Source organism: Sebastes fasciatus, chromosome 7 (assembly GCF_043250625.1).
Source record: "Sebastes fasciatus isolate fSebFas1 chromosome 7, fSebFas1.pri, whole genome shotgun sequence".
Taxonomy (NCBI): domain Eukaryota; kingdom Metazoa; phylum Chordata; class Actinopteri; order Perciformes; family Sebastidae; genus Sebastes; species Sebastes fasciatus.
Window position 1 is genome coordinate 29042989 of NC_133801.1, and position 13918 is coordinate 29056906.

The following is a 13918-nucleotide window of genomic DNA, read 5'->3' on the forward strand; positions in this document are numbered from 1 at the left end:
CAGTACTGAAATGTGGGTACGGTATTTACACCAGTGCAGAACAATTTCAAACCTCTTGATCTTGGCTCTCATTAAATGATCACTGAAATCCATCCAGTCAATTCACTTTAGAGCATTTAAACTGGAAAGCCTCCACTCAGCAGGTTTACCTATTCAATAATTAACTAATTAAAAAGTGCCTTTGTCAGCTAAATAGGTTCTAGTAACTCTTCTGTATGTGAGATTTAAGTCTTCAAATTAATTCAATAAATAAGAATTGTTTCTTTAAAATACTTAAAAGGTGAGATTTTTCTAAGCCTAGAGGTCTAGATTACACAAATAATAAAATAATGAGAAGTGAAAAAGACGGGACCTTAATGAGAAAGCATCTATTAAATCTATTTACTTAATACCAGAGCCAACCCTTGGGAGTATTCTTATGGGACCACTCAAACAGTGTTAATGCCAAATCATGCCTCAAGGGCACCGTGGCATTAAGACGAGTAGTGGTTAGCAGCCTCAACCTATCTGACATGTGTCTGCGGACCAAATATTCCATCATTTCTCTAATAACATCTCTGCGCTTTTTTTTTCCCTTCATTCTGGTATGACCACATGAAATCTTTCCAGTGTGTCGGCTTAGCCTCAAGTACATTTCCCAGAAGATTAGATCAGAGGAACCAGAGGTGGTCAGAGCGAGAACGCTTCACATGCTACCAGAGTGAGTTCATGCAGAGTCGGGACAGTTTGTTAAAGTGTTGCTTACACTTGTGATGATATGACAAAGAAATGCTGTTATATAAATACACGCTGGTAAACGGTGGCTCGGCCCTGCGGAGCAGCGCATCGTGGCCGCGTCTTCCAATCCGGCCCATGACTGCTGTCACATGTTATTCCCTCTGCACCATGCGGCCTGTCAGACGCTGTGAAAACACATTTCCTCTCATGCAACGCATGTTGACAGGACTCGTTTCATCCAGACACCAGAGCAAAAAGACCATGCAGAAAGGAAAGAAATGGGAAGAATATTGGTATTTAAGTACTGTATGCAGTACTGGGATTGTTCTTTGATATGGTTTAGCACTCTTTTCTCTTTCTGTTCAAGTATAACAGTTATCATTATCATCATGCCAACTATCTAGTCCTTCTGTTTATTCCAAGCTAACCACAATCGTGAACCGCTCCAACATTTCTGTGTACCATTTCTTGTTTTTCCGGAGAAAATCTACCAGATTCTGAGGGTTGTGGCCAGCGAAGGGATAATGGTTTGAATCTGTTTTGTTGGAGCAACTAGTGCACTAACTTGCTGTTTGTTATTTCCATGTCTTAAAGAGTGGAAAGCTGCCAGCAGAGATCCTCTTAGGTAGCCTGGTTCTAGACCACATCAGCTAGCGACGGACTTGGAGAAGTTGGAGGAAGTATACACGTGTGACTTCGTCAGGTTTTCAAAATAAGGTGTTAACAAAGGGAACTGTATATACAAAATACATATATGGAAATAAGATTGATTGGATTATATTCACCAGAAGTATAAAAAATGTAACATGTCCCTTATAAATTAGAAGGCAAATACAACTAAATTGAAAGGGAAATGTCTTTATTCTTTGATTTTGTTTTTTGGTTGCTGTGAAAAAATTAAATAAACAATTACTCACAATGACAGATTTGTTTTAATTCTCTGACTACATACTTGCTGAAATTACCGTATTCATTGAGATATTTTCCAAAGTAAAAGTCCCTAGAGGTGTATGATTCAACTTGTTCCCATGGTTTAGTGTTAAAAAACGGAACAAAAATTGCAATAAATCGTAATATCGAATCGCAATACTTAAAAATGGTAATACATATTGAATCGGCACCCAATTATCAAGACACAATAAGCTATACTGGTCATACCAGTCCAAGTCAGGCTGTAGCAGCACAACCTCCGAGAGTATTGAATTGAGCAAGGGTTCATTTTATTTCTTATGATTCAACTTTTCATTTAGTGGAGGAAGAAGGTGCAATTCCTTCTTTCAAAAGTTACACAGACTGGCTTTAAAGTGTCTTTAAATCCCACACCGAGTAGGGCCTTAACTAAAAAAAGAGCTTATAATGTATGTCCAAAGTTATTTACAGCACACAGTACAGTCTGCTCTTCTAAAAGAGCTTAGAGAAAATCTAAAAGGTGCAGTTAAAGCTTTCCATTTGATGCTATGATGAGAGCGCTACGCATACCAGCAGCAGCAGCGGAGGAAATCCTCCTTCCTACGTCCCGACTGTGATTCACAGCAGAAAATCACCGTATTATACTCTGAAGCTATGTATTTATGAAGCTTCGCTACACTTCAATCCACTCATCCTGTCAGCCAGACTGCATTCTCCTCGCCAAGTCTCTGTAGCTACTGCTACGTGTTATTTACTATCAGCTAACTGTGGAGAAACTTTGGGTCATCTTGAGACTTTACCGTTGTGCGCAACAAACAAAAGGCGTCGCCACTAAACCACCAGCCTTGGACGTCACTAAAGCGCAGAGGAGCCGCAGACAAAAGAGATGCCCAAAACTATGGCTGACGGTTGCTATGGAAAGCTGATGGTTTACAGCCTCGGCTAAGGCCAGAGTCAAACCCACCAGTTAATCAATGACTGCCTTTCGCCGAGCCAGGGGCCATCAAACACAACACGCACATACCAGAGGAAGATATGGGACTGGTTTGAAAGGAGCACACAGGGGAGGAGGAAGAGGAGGAAGAGGAGGAAGAGGAGGAGAGGTCTAACCCTACATTCCCATCATGTGGGAATAACCGTCTGAACAAATAAAAAAGGTTGGAAGAAATGACTTGGAAGAAGTGATCACATGTTCGAACCAGTCTGACGCCAGCGAGATGCCACGATGGAAGATATCTGGAGACAGCGGTTGCTTCTGGGCAGCTGCTTCACACACACATGCTTTTTGAGTTTATGTTGTGCAGCAAATTCAGTTAGAATGTGGGTCACATATAAAAAATCCAATAAATAGGTTGTGTCCTTATACTGTCCTGTCAAAGTTTTACAAACTGTGATCATAACATTTTATATGGAATAAATATATGCTTCGTGTGTGGGGTGGTTTTAAAATAATCATTCCTGATACTGGGAATATATATTTTTTGTCAGTTGCATTTTTTGTAAATTTACCAAATCACCAGCAAACCCTGAGGTCCCAAGTAACACTCACCACATCAATGCTGAGAGGGTTCAGAGGTATTTACAACGAAGCTCACATTTACGATCCCAGAAAGTGCAGTTTCATATGTAAGAGCTGTTAATAGTACTACAAAGAGTTAAACATGCATGTAGTTAACATGAAAGCAACGTGACACATGCGTTTAAAAAGCATGTGGCAAATTATTTGTGATGAAAGTATTCCAAGTGTTCTGCAACTCGAACCAACCTTAACAGGGAAAGATTTTATTAATCCAAATCAACTCTTTAAAAATCAGATTTCCAGAGAGTTAAAGTGACACTTTATAATAACCATCATTAATAAATGTCCTATTGATAGTTAATTAAACTTAGTTAATAGATATTTTACTGTTAAACAATCAAATGATAATTAATAATGTACACTATAATTATAAATATTAGCAATGCTATAATTTCTGTTTTATCATTATTTTGTGTAATATGACAATTAATTTATATATTATTTATTGTATCATAGCTAATAAGAGGCGATAACAATTACATTCTGATTACATTAGTAAACTATTTATTAACAGTTTATTGTTGTACACATTATAACATTTGATATACTTTATTTAGTATTCATTAATGGTTACCAAATGATTTGTAAACTTTTACAAAATCGATTTTAAAACATCTATAAACATTAAATAGACAAATAGACCAGGAACCAATTATTAAACATTGACAAAGTATTAACTATCTATCTAAATAACAATTATAGATGCTTTACACATTATTTATTAACCATTAACAAAGTGTTTCAAATATCTATGTATCTAATATTTATAGATGTTTTACAAACAATTTCTTAAAAGGTTTACAAAGCATTTTGTAATCATTAACAAATACTTACAAAATATAGTATATAAAATCTTATGCGTGCAACAATAAACTGTAAAATAATATAAATCATAGCATTACTAATAATTAGTTTAAATTATTAATTATAGTTTCATGGTTTGAATAACTATCAACTAAATTTGAATAGCTATCAATTTACCATTTATAAATGATGGTTAAACCCAGATTTTAAAAAGAATGGTCAAAATCAAAGCAGCAGAAGCTGATATATTCTGACTTTTAGCCTCTAGTATGAGTCAAGCTTTCAATTCCCCCTGAATCCTACATTTCCCATGATGCAACCGGTTACTTTATGTCAATGAGCTTCCTTCAGAGCCACAGGAGACATCATGAAGCTATTTTCACAGTCTGAGAAGTACCCCCTCCTGACGAGTACACTGAACGTCATGTGTAAAATCTGCGGAGTGCCCCTTTAAAACACTTAATCAGATCCCGCATGCTCACAGCATCCACATCAGACCAGATGCAGTATCCGGCAAGCTGTCAGCTGCTGTCTCTAGTGGACGCTCATCACAGTAACGTGTCGGAGGCTGGTTACCGCTTGTCCGAACAGATGTTCCCTGCCCCCCACACCCCTACACCCCCTCTCCTCCCTTTGTCAGAACAACTAAAGCCAATCTCCTGCTGTTAAACATGCTCCCAGAGGCAGATGGCTGAAGGCCGAGCATCAATAAATATTAAACCAAACTATGTGATCTACACGTGGTTTAGAGGTGCACTGTTGCTCAAAGCAGCCTAATTAATATTCTGTATGCATACAGTGTATGGATTGTGTCCTGTCCTGGGAAAATCACAAACCCAAGCCTGTCACTTACTGACTTTAAGCAGGTTTTTTTTTTTTAAATCCCTTCATTGACATGTGTTACCTATAGCTGCACATATAATACCCAAATAATAATCATAGCTTCCGCAATTCATTAAACTTGATCAGGTGTGATATTATTGTTTCCCATTTAGATTGGCTGCTCTGGTGCTTCACATCAAGGTGCTCCTTTTTCACAGGTATAGTCTCGCGTATAGACAGTATATATAGACGGGCGAGTATAGACAGGCAATGTCCCGCCCCCTTCCGCCGGACCACCATGGGACCTCATTTTTAGAAAAAGACAAATATTCTTTTGATCCCGTTTGAATTGCGCCGTGAATCACACACATGATGTTTGTCAATGTAAAAGATCATTTTGCAAGTCAAGGAAGTCTCAGTTTGTTGTAAAACTGTTGAAGTATCAGTCTGTGAAAATACATAATTAAGACTACACACCCAAAAGTCACATAAGTGACGTCTCTCTCGCTAAAGCTACGATGCCTGTGTGTTTTGTACTAGGATGTACTCACACGATCAACATGTTTCCCTGGTTCTTTCGCTTCCCGGCTGATAAAAAGACGTGTATTGTGCAAGACGAGAGATGTAGTTCACCGAGCGGTTTCACACAAAACTAAATGATACTACGACAAACTGAGACTTTCTTGACTTGCAAAATTATCTTTTAAATTGACAAACACGAACGGGATCAAAAAATGATTTGTCTCTCGCCGATGGCTACCGTACATATTTTTTTCCGAAATAAGGTCCCATGGGGTCCACCGGAAGGGGCGGGGCTTCGCCTCTCTATACTCTCCGATCAATTGTTTCGGTTATAAGCAGTTATCTGGTTAGCTTTCCCTTCTTCCTTGGTCTTTTGTTACATACAAGCTCGTCCTGTCATACATGGGCTCCATTCATGAATACATATTAACCATTAATAAAACAAATCAGGTATTGTAAGCAGTGTGGAATTCAGTACAAAGATCCTCAGTGTGAACACAACGCTGGTCCGCTAGAGACACCGGGCTATATATTTGTAGTGTTTAACCACGGCCTCATCTGGACACATTGCCGTGACCTCAGTGTAGTCGGAGGATGTACGGTCAAAGACTGTGTCAACATCAACATGCAGGAACACACACACACACACACACGGACCCGGCGTATGCACGCCAGCTGCTACCGGCTCCTTTCCTCTCTCTCTGCACCGAGATGCCCCCGTTGTCCCACGCTAACTGACCTGTGCTCTAGGCCCGCTGGGAGAACCACATCACATTCACAGCAGCCTGATGACTGTTTGCAGAGGGACCTTCTCTCTGACTCCTCACATCCTTTTTGGACAATGGGGTCAACGCAATGTGTCAGAGATGACAGATGTTGACGAGGTGTGGTGGAGGAGGAGAGAATGACCACACTTGTAGAGTAATGTGGTAGAGAACAATGGCTCAGGGAGAAGGTCCTGGTTTCGTACTGCCCATATGGCTGACTGGGACCCGCAGTACAATCTGGAAATCTATAGCAATACTCCACCTATCCGTCAAAGAGGATGAGAACTCATGGACCCAGGAGGCCTCGGAATAAGCAGAATGCATGAAAGGAAAGCTCAATTCTATTCCAGTTACCGGCCCTGGTTAGGTCACATTGGCAACCAGGAATAGCAGTGTAACAGTAGACAGACACAGTGAGGTCTGGTCATGCCAGGCTGCATGGGGGGTATCTGCAAATCTGGCAGACTTGTATATGTTTGTAGTCTATAAACAGAACTCACATGGAGGCAGTGGGTTGAAGTTAGAACTGAGTGGCTGGAGACAGCAACGTTAGAGCAGGTGTTCATGTTGCATGTGGTGACACACCAGACTCCGTTGAAAAATCCTGCAGTTTAAGGTGTTCTTGCATGTAGGCAAAATGTCCTCGCATTAAGGTGTGTTTTAAACAACTAAATAGCGTCTGAAGGATATTTCTAAACAATCGGCATTAAAAAAACGAAATTTAATCCTTAATGTAAATAAAATGTGATGTTTCTGTAATTTGCTAACACCGCTAGCTACCAACCCACTAGGGTAAACTTCACTGGACGAGTGACGAGTAAGACTACAATAAAAGTAGAATTTTTAAAAGCTGGAGTAAGTAATGTTTGGTATATGTATGCCGAATTACGTAGAACCACTTATTAACTCGCGTAAAGCCGTACATAATGTTATACTACATGTAATTTAACGATATGAGAGCACAATGTTACAATTGTAAGCTTTCTAAACGGAGTTTGGCGAAAGTGTGCGTTTTGACTGAAAACAACTCAAAATGGAACAAAAGCAATGCAAGAATATGTGTTTTCCAACATTATCAGTTAGTGGCCACAATATGAGACTAGCTAGTCACAAAAACTGAGCCTCAAGAAGCACAATGTTACTCTGTTAGCCTACTTTCCCAACCACACAGTGAGTAACTCCATCCACCGGCTCCAACTAATCACAAGTGCTGAAAGCAAACACCACAAGCACCGACATGCAACCACTGAATACCTTATTTCACTAACACACAGTAAAAACAACTTACTTTAACTCCAGTGAATGAAACTCCTCTCTCCCTCCGGTGTTTTCATCGCCTCTGCTCCTTTAAATAAAAGCCACGTGTTTCTTTTCCTCCGTTTCTTGCTCGTTATTGCTGAACAACAGTCTGAACAACAGTCTGAGCGTTTATGGGGTTTTGTCCTGACGCTCTTTTGTTATGATAATCCTAAAAGCCCCATAGACTAATATATTCTGCAGATATCTGAGTGTTCACAAAGGGGAGCTGTCTGTTTGCCCACTTGTTAAAAACACCGGTTCATCCACTGATGCGTTGGTTTATATATCCCAGTTCATTCAAACGAGCCAGTCAGTGCGGGAGTTTACAGTCATTGTTGTCTCCATTGTCTCCCTCCTCCTGCTATAGTCCCGCAGTAAAGACGCTATCTCTCAGTACTGCTCCTGGATCTCAAACAGCTGGCTCACAGTCATCTCTCAGCCCGCAGAGAGAGAGAGTCAGCCGGGCTGTCAGAGAGCAAGAAACCGGAGAGGAGGAGGAGGAGGAGGAGGAGGAGGAAAAGAAGGTGGAGATCCTGAGTCAGAGCTGTGCAATGAGAGAGAGAGACTGGAGGAGGGGGGTCTCTGGACCACGGAAGTGAACCACTGGGACACATCTTAATCCACAATTTAACTGATCAATACAAAAAAATGATTTATGGATTATGTTAATGTCAGATTGTGACCTATAGTCTACATTGTTTTGATAACATCCACTATATGCTTTAATCTGCCATGTCAATAAAGCTTTCTAACAGAGCCAGAGTGAGGGGGCATGCCAAGGTGTGTCTCTCTCTCTCTCTCTCTCTCTCTCTCTCTCACATCCCTCTTTTATCACTCTATAAAAGAACAAAGGTGAAGTATTGCCAGACATATTTGAAAGCCATAAAACACACACATTAAAGGGAGTATTCAGGATAAGTGTTCCCTCGAGGCACATTATAGCTTCCGCAGTAAATATTATGATAGTGTGATCATTTGGTTATGATAATATTTATCTTTCCCACTGACTTGAAATAGAGTCAGTGCTTTCCTACTGAAACAACAAACATATAGTGTAATAAACAAAAAGTCAGGTATGGGCTGCATGAGGTCTGTGGTGCTTTACTTAAAGGTGCAGTGTGTAGGATTTGGCACTATCTAGCGGTGAGGTTGCAGATTGCAACCAACTGAAACTTCTCCCGTGTGGCCGAGTGTGTAGGAGAACTATACGGTGGCCGACGCGAAAACGTGAAAATGCAAACGGCTCTCTCAAATCCCAGTGTTTTGTTTTTTTTCCGGTCTGGGCTACTGTAGAAAGATGGACCCGAAACACAACGATTCTTAGTTTCAGGTGATTATACACTCAAGAAAATATGAATATTATATTCCATTTCTGCCAATAAATCTCCCTAAATGCTATACACAATGTTCCATTAAGCAAAAGTAGCAGTACAACATTGTACAAATACTCTGTTCAAAGTAAAAGTCAGGCATTCTAAATGTAACTTAAAAGAAGAAAAGTATTATTGGCAAAAAAGTGTCAAAAGTACACCTTTAAAATAAAAATAGTGATGTAAAGAGTACAATATAATATTAATAGTAAATATAATGGAGTATAAGTATGAATAACATTCACGTGTCATTTGTTACAGTTAGGTTTAAAAAACAATTTAAGAAACAACATGACATGTTAGGTTATGCATAACTACGGAAAACACGTCACAAACATCACTAAAACACACGTGGCAAATTGTGGCATTCATAAGTTTTTGTGCGAGCGGGCTGGGGGACCAGTATGAGACGGTTACTATTGTAAGATACAAGTTGGTATAGAATAATGTTACTATATCGTACAGCAGAAAGTCAAACCTATGATTGACCCTGTTAAAGGAGCACTCAGGTGATTTATTACAAAACCATAAAGTAGGGAATCACAAGAGACAGATGGAGGTTTAAATCAAAGCAGCAGAGGTTGAGATATCCTGATTTTTAATCTTTTGTATGTATCAAGCTCCAAAAACCCTGAATCCCACATTTCCCATAATGCAACTCAATATCATATTTTTCTTAGACCCATCTTGCCCGGTAAATACTCAACGTATCGAGTTTATATCACTTTCTGTCAAGAGTTCTCGACACCAAGCCCACGCTGATATAACCCTGATGACATCACTATGATCTTCATCAGGGTCATTTTCACATGGGCTTGATAAAGCTCCTCCACGGCAACAGAAATCGTTTTTCAAAGGCTGAGTAGTCCCCCTAGTGACTAGTAACCGAATCTGATGTGGAAAAATTGGTGGAGTGCACCTTTAAACTTTTTGAATTATTCAAAAATAATCAATGAGTTATACATGTTTTTCCCATTTAGAGTACCTCCTACACAAACTGTATGTCTGCAAGATATTTTAGTTACAAATGTTAAATACTTGGTATCCATCATGTCATCGGTTATTACTCTGTTCACGGTGTAAACGGGTTTAGAAGTTTAGCCAGAAACTAGCTCGTCTTAATGTCCTCCTCAATTAATGTAGAGATTTTCGTCCGTGCCTCCTCTCCCTCTCGTGGACCCTCTGATAGGCTGAATCACGCCGACCAACCTTTATCCCTTTAACACATCAGATCATCCTGCTTTGAACAAACTGGCTTAGTTTTGACATGCCCTTTCATTGTTGGGATTTCCCTCCACCGGCTCTTCTGATTTATGTTGTAAATCCAAGCAGATTACAGCTAAATGCGTGTTGTTTTCATTTTGCAACAATACTGACTTGTTGCTGCTTGACTTTCTATAAATTGTAACGCTGACAAGTCGAAGCCATCACATTGCTATTTATTTTCACAGTAAAACAACAGAGTACAGATAGCATTATCTGTGATGATCTAATGTCTGATATCTTACTATGATGCATCCTCTAGGCCCTAATTCATGTGAACATTTAAGTATACTGCAATGTATTACTCATATAATAGTAGGCCTACATAGCTCATGGGAGTGGTAAATGAAATGGTGTGTAACCCATAATGTCTGATCCACTTCCTGCTGTAAAATTAGATCGGCATCACCCTGGGAAGCGATACCGCCTTGTCAACAACCAACTTCCATTACTGCGTCAGCTCTTCCAACTGTCACTCCAACTGTTCCGGGCCCCGGACAGTGAACTCAGGTTTACCCTCACAATCATTCTTCAACCTGAAACCCCCTCTGGGGCTAAAGTGGGATCTGTCTGGGGTAGGGTGGGGGGGGGCTGTATAAATAGCCCTTGGTCCCCGCTCAGGTTACCCAGCCACAGTCCAGGTTGAAATACCAAAAGACAGAGGGACACACTGACAGACAACACACATGTTCTTCTACACGTACATCACAAAGAAATGCAGATTTTATTCCATGCAGTATGTACTGTTGGTGCTATTAGCATATTGATTTGTCTACATAGACACGAATTTCACAATTTTTTGTGGTCAGCACGAAACCGGGAAGTATAGAGAGCAGCGAACGCCATATAGGGACGAGGTCAGGGTGGATGGGTGGGTCAAAAACACAGGACTTTCACCCAGGTGACCGGTGTTCATGTCCCGTGTGAAACCACAAGTCAGAGCTGATTTATTTGTCACGGAACCTCCGTACTTAAGTTCCGTCACTTCCAGAGTTATTTTAATCCAAACTACGAACTTTTCCTAAACCTAAGTAAGTAGTTTTTGTCAAGTAACTTACGTACTTACGTTACGCCACTTCTGGAGTTATTGATACCCAAACCGCAACCTTTTCTTAAACCTAACTTAGTAGCTCGTTGCCTAAGCCTAACCAAGTCGATCTCTACCTAAACCTAACTAAGTAGTTTTATTTTGAAAAGACTGATCACGTGATGCTGGACCTTCGTAGGAAAACGCACAAAAAATAAGTTTTTGAAAGTCGTGCTGAGCGTCATGAAAAAAAAGGGAAATTCATTCTGAAATGAGTACTTTCACTTTTGGTACGTTAAGTATATTCTGACTTTTGTACTTTTACTTAAGATAAGCAAAGAGATTTTGAATGCAGGACTTTTACTTGTAACAGAGTATTTCTACGCTGTGGTATTGCTACTTTTGCTTGAGTAAAAGATCTGAGTACTTCTTCCACCACTGCTCAGCAGCAGAGTCGGGGGGGGGTTCACATCCTGTGTGCAGTGTGAGTAATGCTGAGTAGTGTGCCTTTACCTCATTCTCATAACACAATGTGCTCCCTCTGAGGTATACTTCTATGAATTTCCATGACTAAATCGAAACCGTTACGTGGTCTATAGTTTTACTTCCTCTCTGATTTGTTTAAGCAGCACTGGACAGGATTGATCCCACCTTCCTAACTGATACAACATTTACAGTATTTGTCTCATATGAAGGGTTTTGTTCTGGTGTTGGTGTATTAGGAAAACTCTGCTCTGTCCCAAACTCTGTGGGGAGTAAAGCATGATACAGTGGAGAAAACAATGGTGTCCATTAAAGTTATGACCCAAACTGAGTTACATTTTAAAGGATAAGTTTAAAAAAAAATTAAAGTCGGTCTTAAAACAAATATCGGGTGTCTATACACTAAAAATATATATATAATCATATTAGGGCTGTCAAAGTTAACGTGATAATAACACGTTAATGCAAATGTGTTTTAACACCACTAATTTCTTTAACGCATTAACGCAACTTGCTATTTTTAGGTTGTTTTAGGTTATACCATGTCAAACTAGCTTGTCGAGAAGGAGGCTAAATTACACTCCAAACTTATGCTACATTTTGGCGAGGAAAAACTGGCATGGCCATTTTCAAAGGGGTCCCTTGACCTCTGACCTCAAGATATGTGAATGAAAATGGGTTCTATGGGTACCCACGAGTCTCCCCTTTACAGACATGCCCACTTTATGATAATCACATGTAGTTTGGGGAAAATCATAGTCAAGTCAGCACACTGACACACTGACAGTTGTTGTTACCTGTTGGGCTGCAGTTTGCCATGTTATGATTTGAGCATATTTATGATAAATGCAGTACCTGTCGGGGTTTCTGGACAATATTTGTCATTGTTTCGTGTTGTTAATTGATTTCCAAAAATATATTTGCATACCGCAAGCATAATTTCCCACTGCCATGTTGATAAGAGTATTAAATACAAATCTCCCTTTAAGGTACATTTTGAACAGATAAAAAAAATGTGTGATTAATTTCCGATTAATCGCGATTGACTATGGACAATCATGCAATTATTCAGCCCTAAATCATACATTATAATCACCAACTGCACTGTCAAAATAATTACCGTTGATGATTTTAATGTCCGACGTGTGCCTCTAAATAACTTGGTCCAGAATACGGGGTTAAACTGGGGATTTGTTTAAACCTGTCTGAATATTTGATTACTTGTATTGCTTCCCCTAATGGACTCCATTGTTAAGATGATGCCATGTCGGAGAGACGCCAGATCGGTGAGTAAAATGTTAAGAATGACAGCCAAAACTATTATTTCCTGTAGCTTCTGAAAGTGTGAATGCATCACATCACTTTTGTGCTTCAGCTCAGACGTGTCATAAAGCTTTGAACCGTCCAGGTTCTACCCCCGCTCGTCTGAAAACCAGCACTTAATGCAATGAGTGTGACAGCCAATGTAGATCTTACGTTCTGCTGCATTTTTGTAAAGTGACACATGCAGCACACCTCTCTTTCAAAATTCCATAATCAGAAAAATCTAAAATCTCAATCAATATATTGTTTTTTTTAAAAATCCATAAATCAGAGAGATCCTTGCAGCCACATTGTCTTGTGACTTTCTACTTTGTGGGTTTGTGTTTCTGTGTCGAGGCTCCCAGTTAACCTCCTTACTTTACCTTTAAAGCAACCCTTTACCTTTAAACTGCCGATCCCAGGGGATCATTTTAGTAAAATTCTCCACAGCGTTCGATCTAAGACCCACCCAGGCTGTAGCAGATTGAAAATCGATTCATCTCTCCCTCCGGTTTCTTTAATATCTGCACGCCTGAGCACAGCAAAGCTCACTCTGTTAACTAATTAACGCAGGAACCTCGGGCTGTTCCTAAATCAATGGCTATTTAAAAGCACAGACTGTGCATTTCATTGAACAGACCTGCTGGCTCATAGGCTGCATTTTCACTGACCAGGCAGAGAGCTCTCACAGAAACCATCATATCAATCATACAGATCAGTCCGCAGGTGAAATAAAAGTGAGCATGGCTCACATACCCCCGCTCACCGCTTGACCTCTACCAAAGTAGGGCCAAAGGTTTTGCCCTTTTGGAACTAATGGGATCAATGGGCATTAACTAATTAACTAATGGACACCCTGGACTTCTAATCCCCAAAAGGCACAACTATAGACCACACTGTCAACCACCATGCCAAATCTGAAGTTCCTAAATTAAATAGTTTACGAGTTCTGCTCTGGAAACGAATGTGTGACACACGAACGGACGGAAGGACGGACAAACGGTCCATGTTGTCTCGGGGGTATAATGATCCTTTAACGTCTGCTCATTGGTTT

The 13918-nt window shown here is 40.0% G+C and overlaps 1 protein-coding gene across 9 annotated transcripts in view; it reads right to left on the minus strand.

The window, feature by feature from the left end:
* phldb1b (pleckstrin homology-like domain, family B, member 1b) overlaps positions 1-13918 on the minus strand; it is a 104876-nt gene that overhangs the window by 82266 nt on the left and 8692 nt on the right. The window lies entirely within an intron of this gene.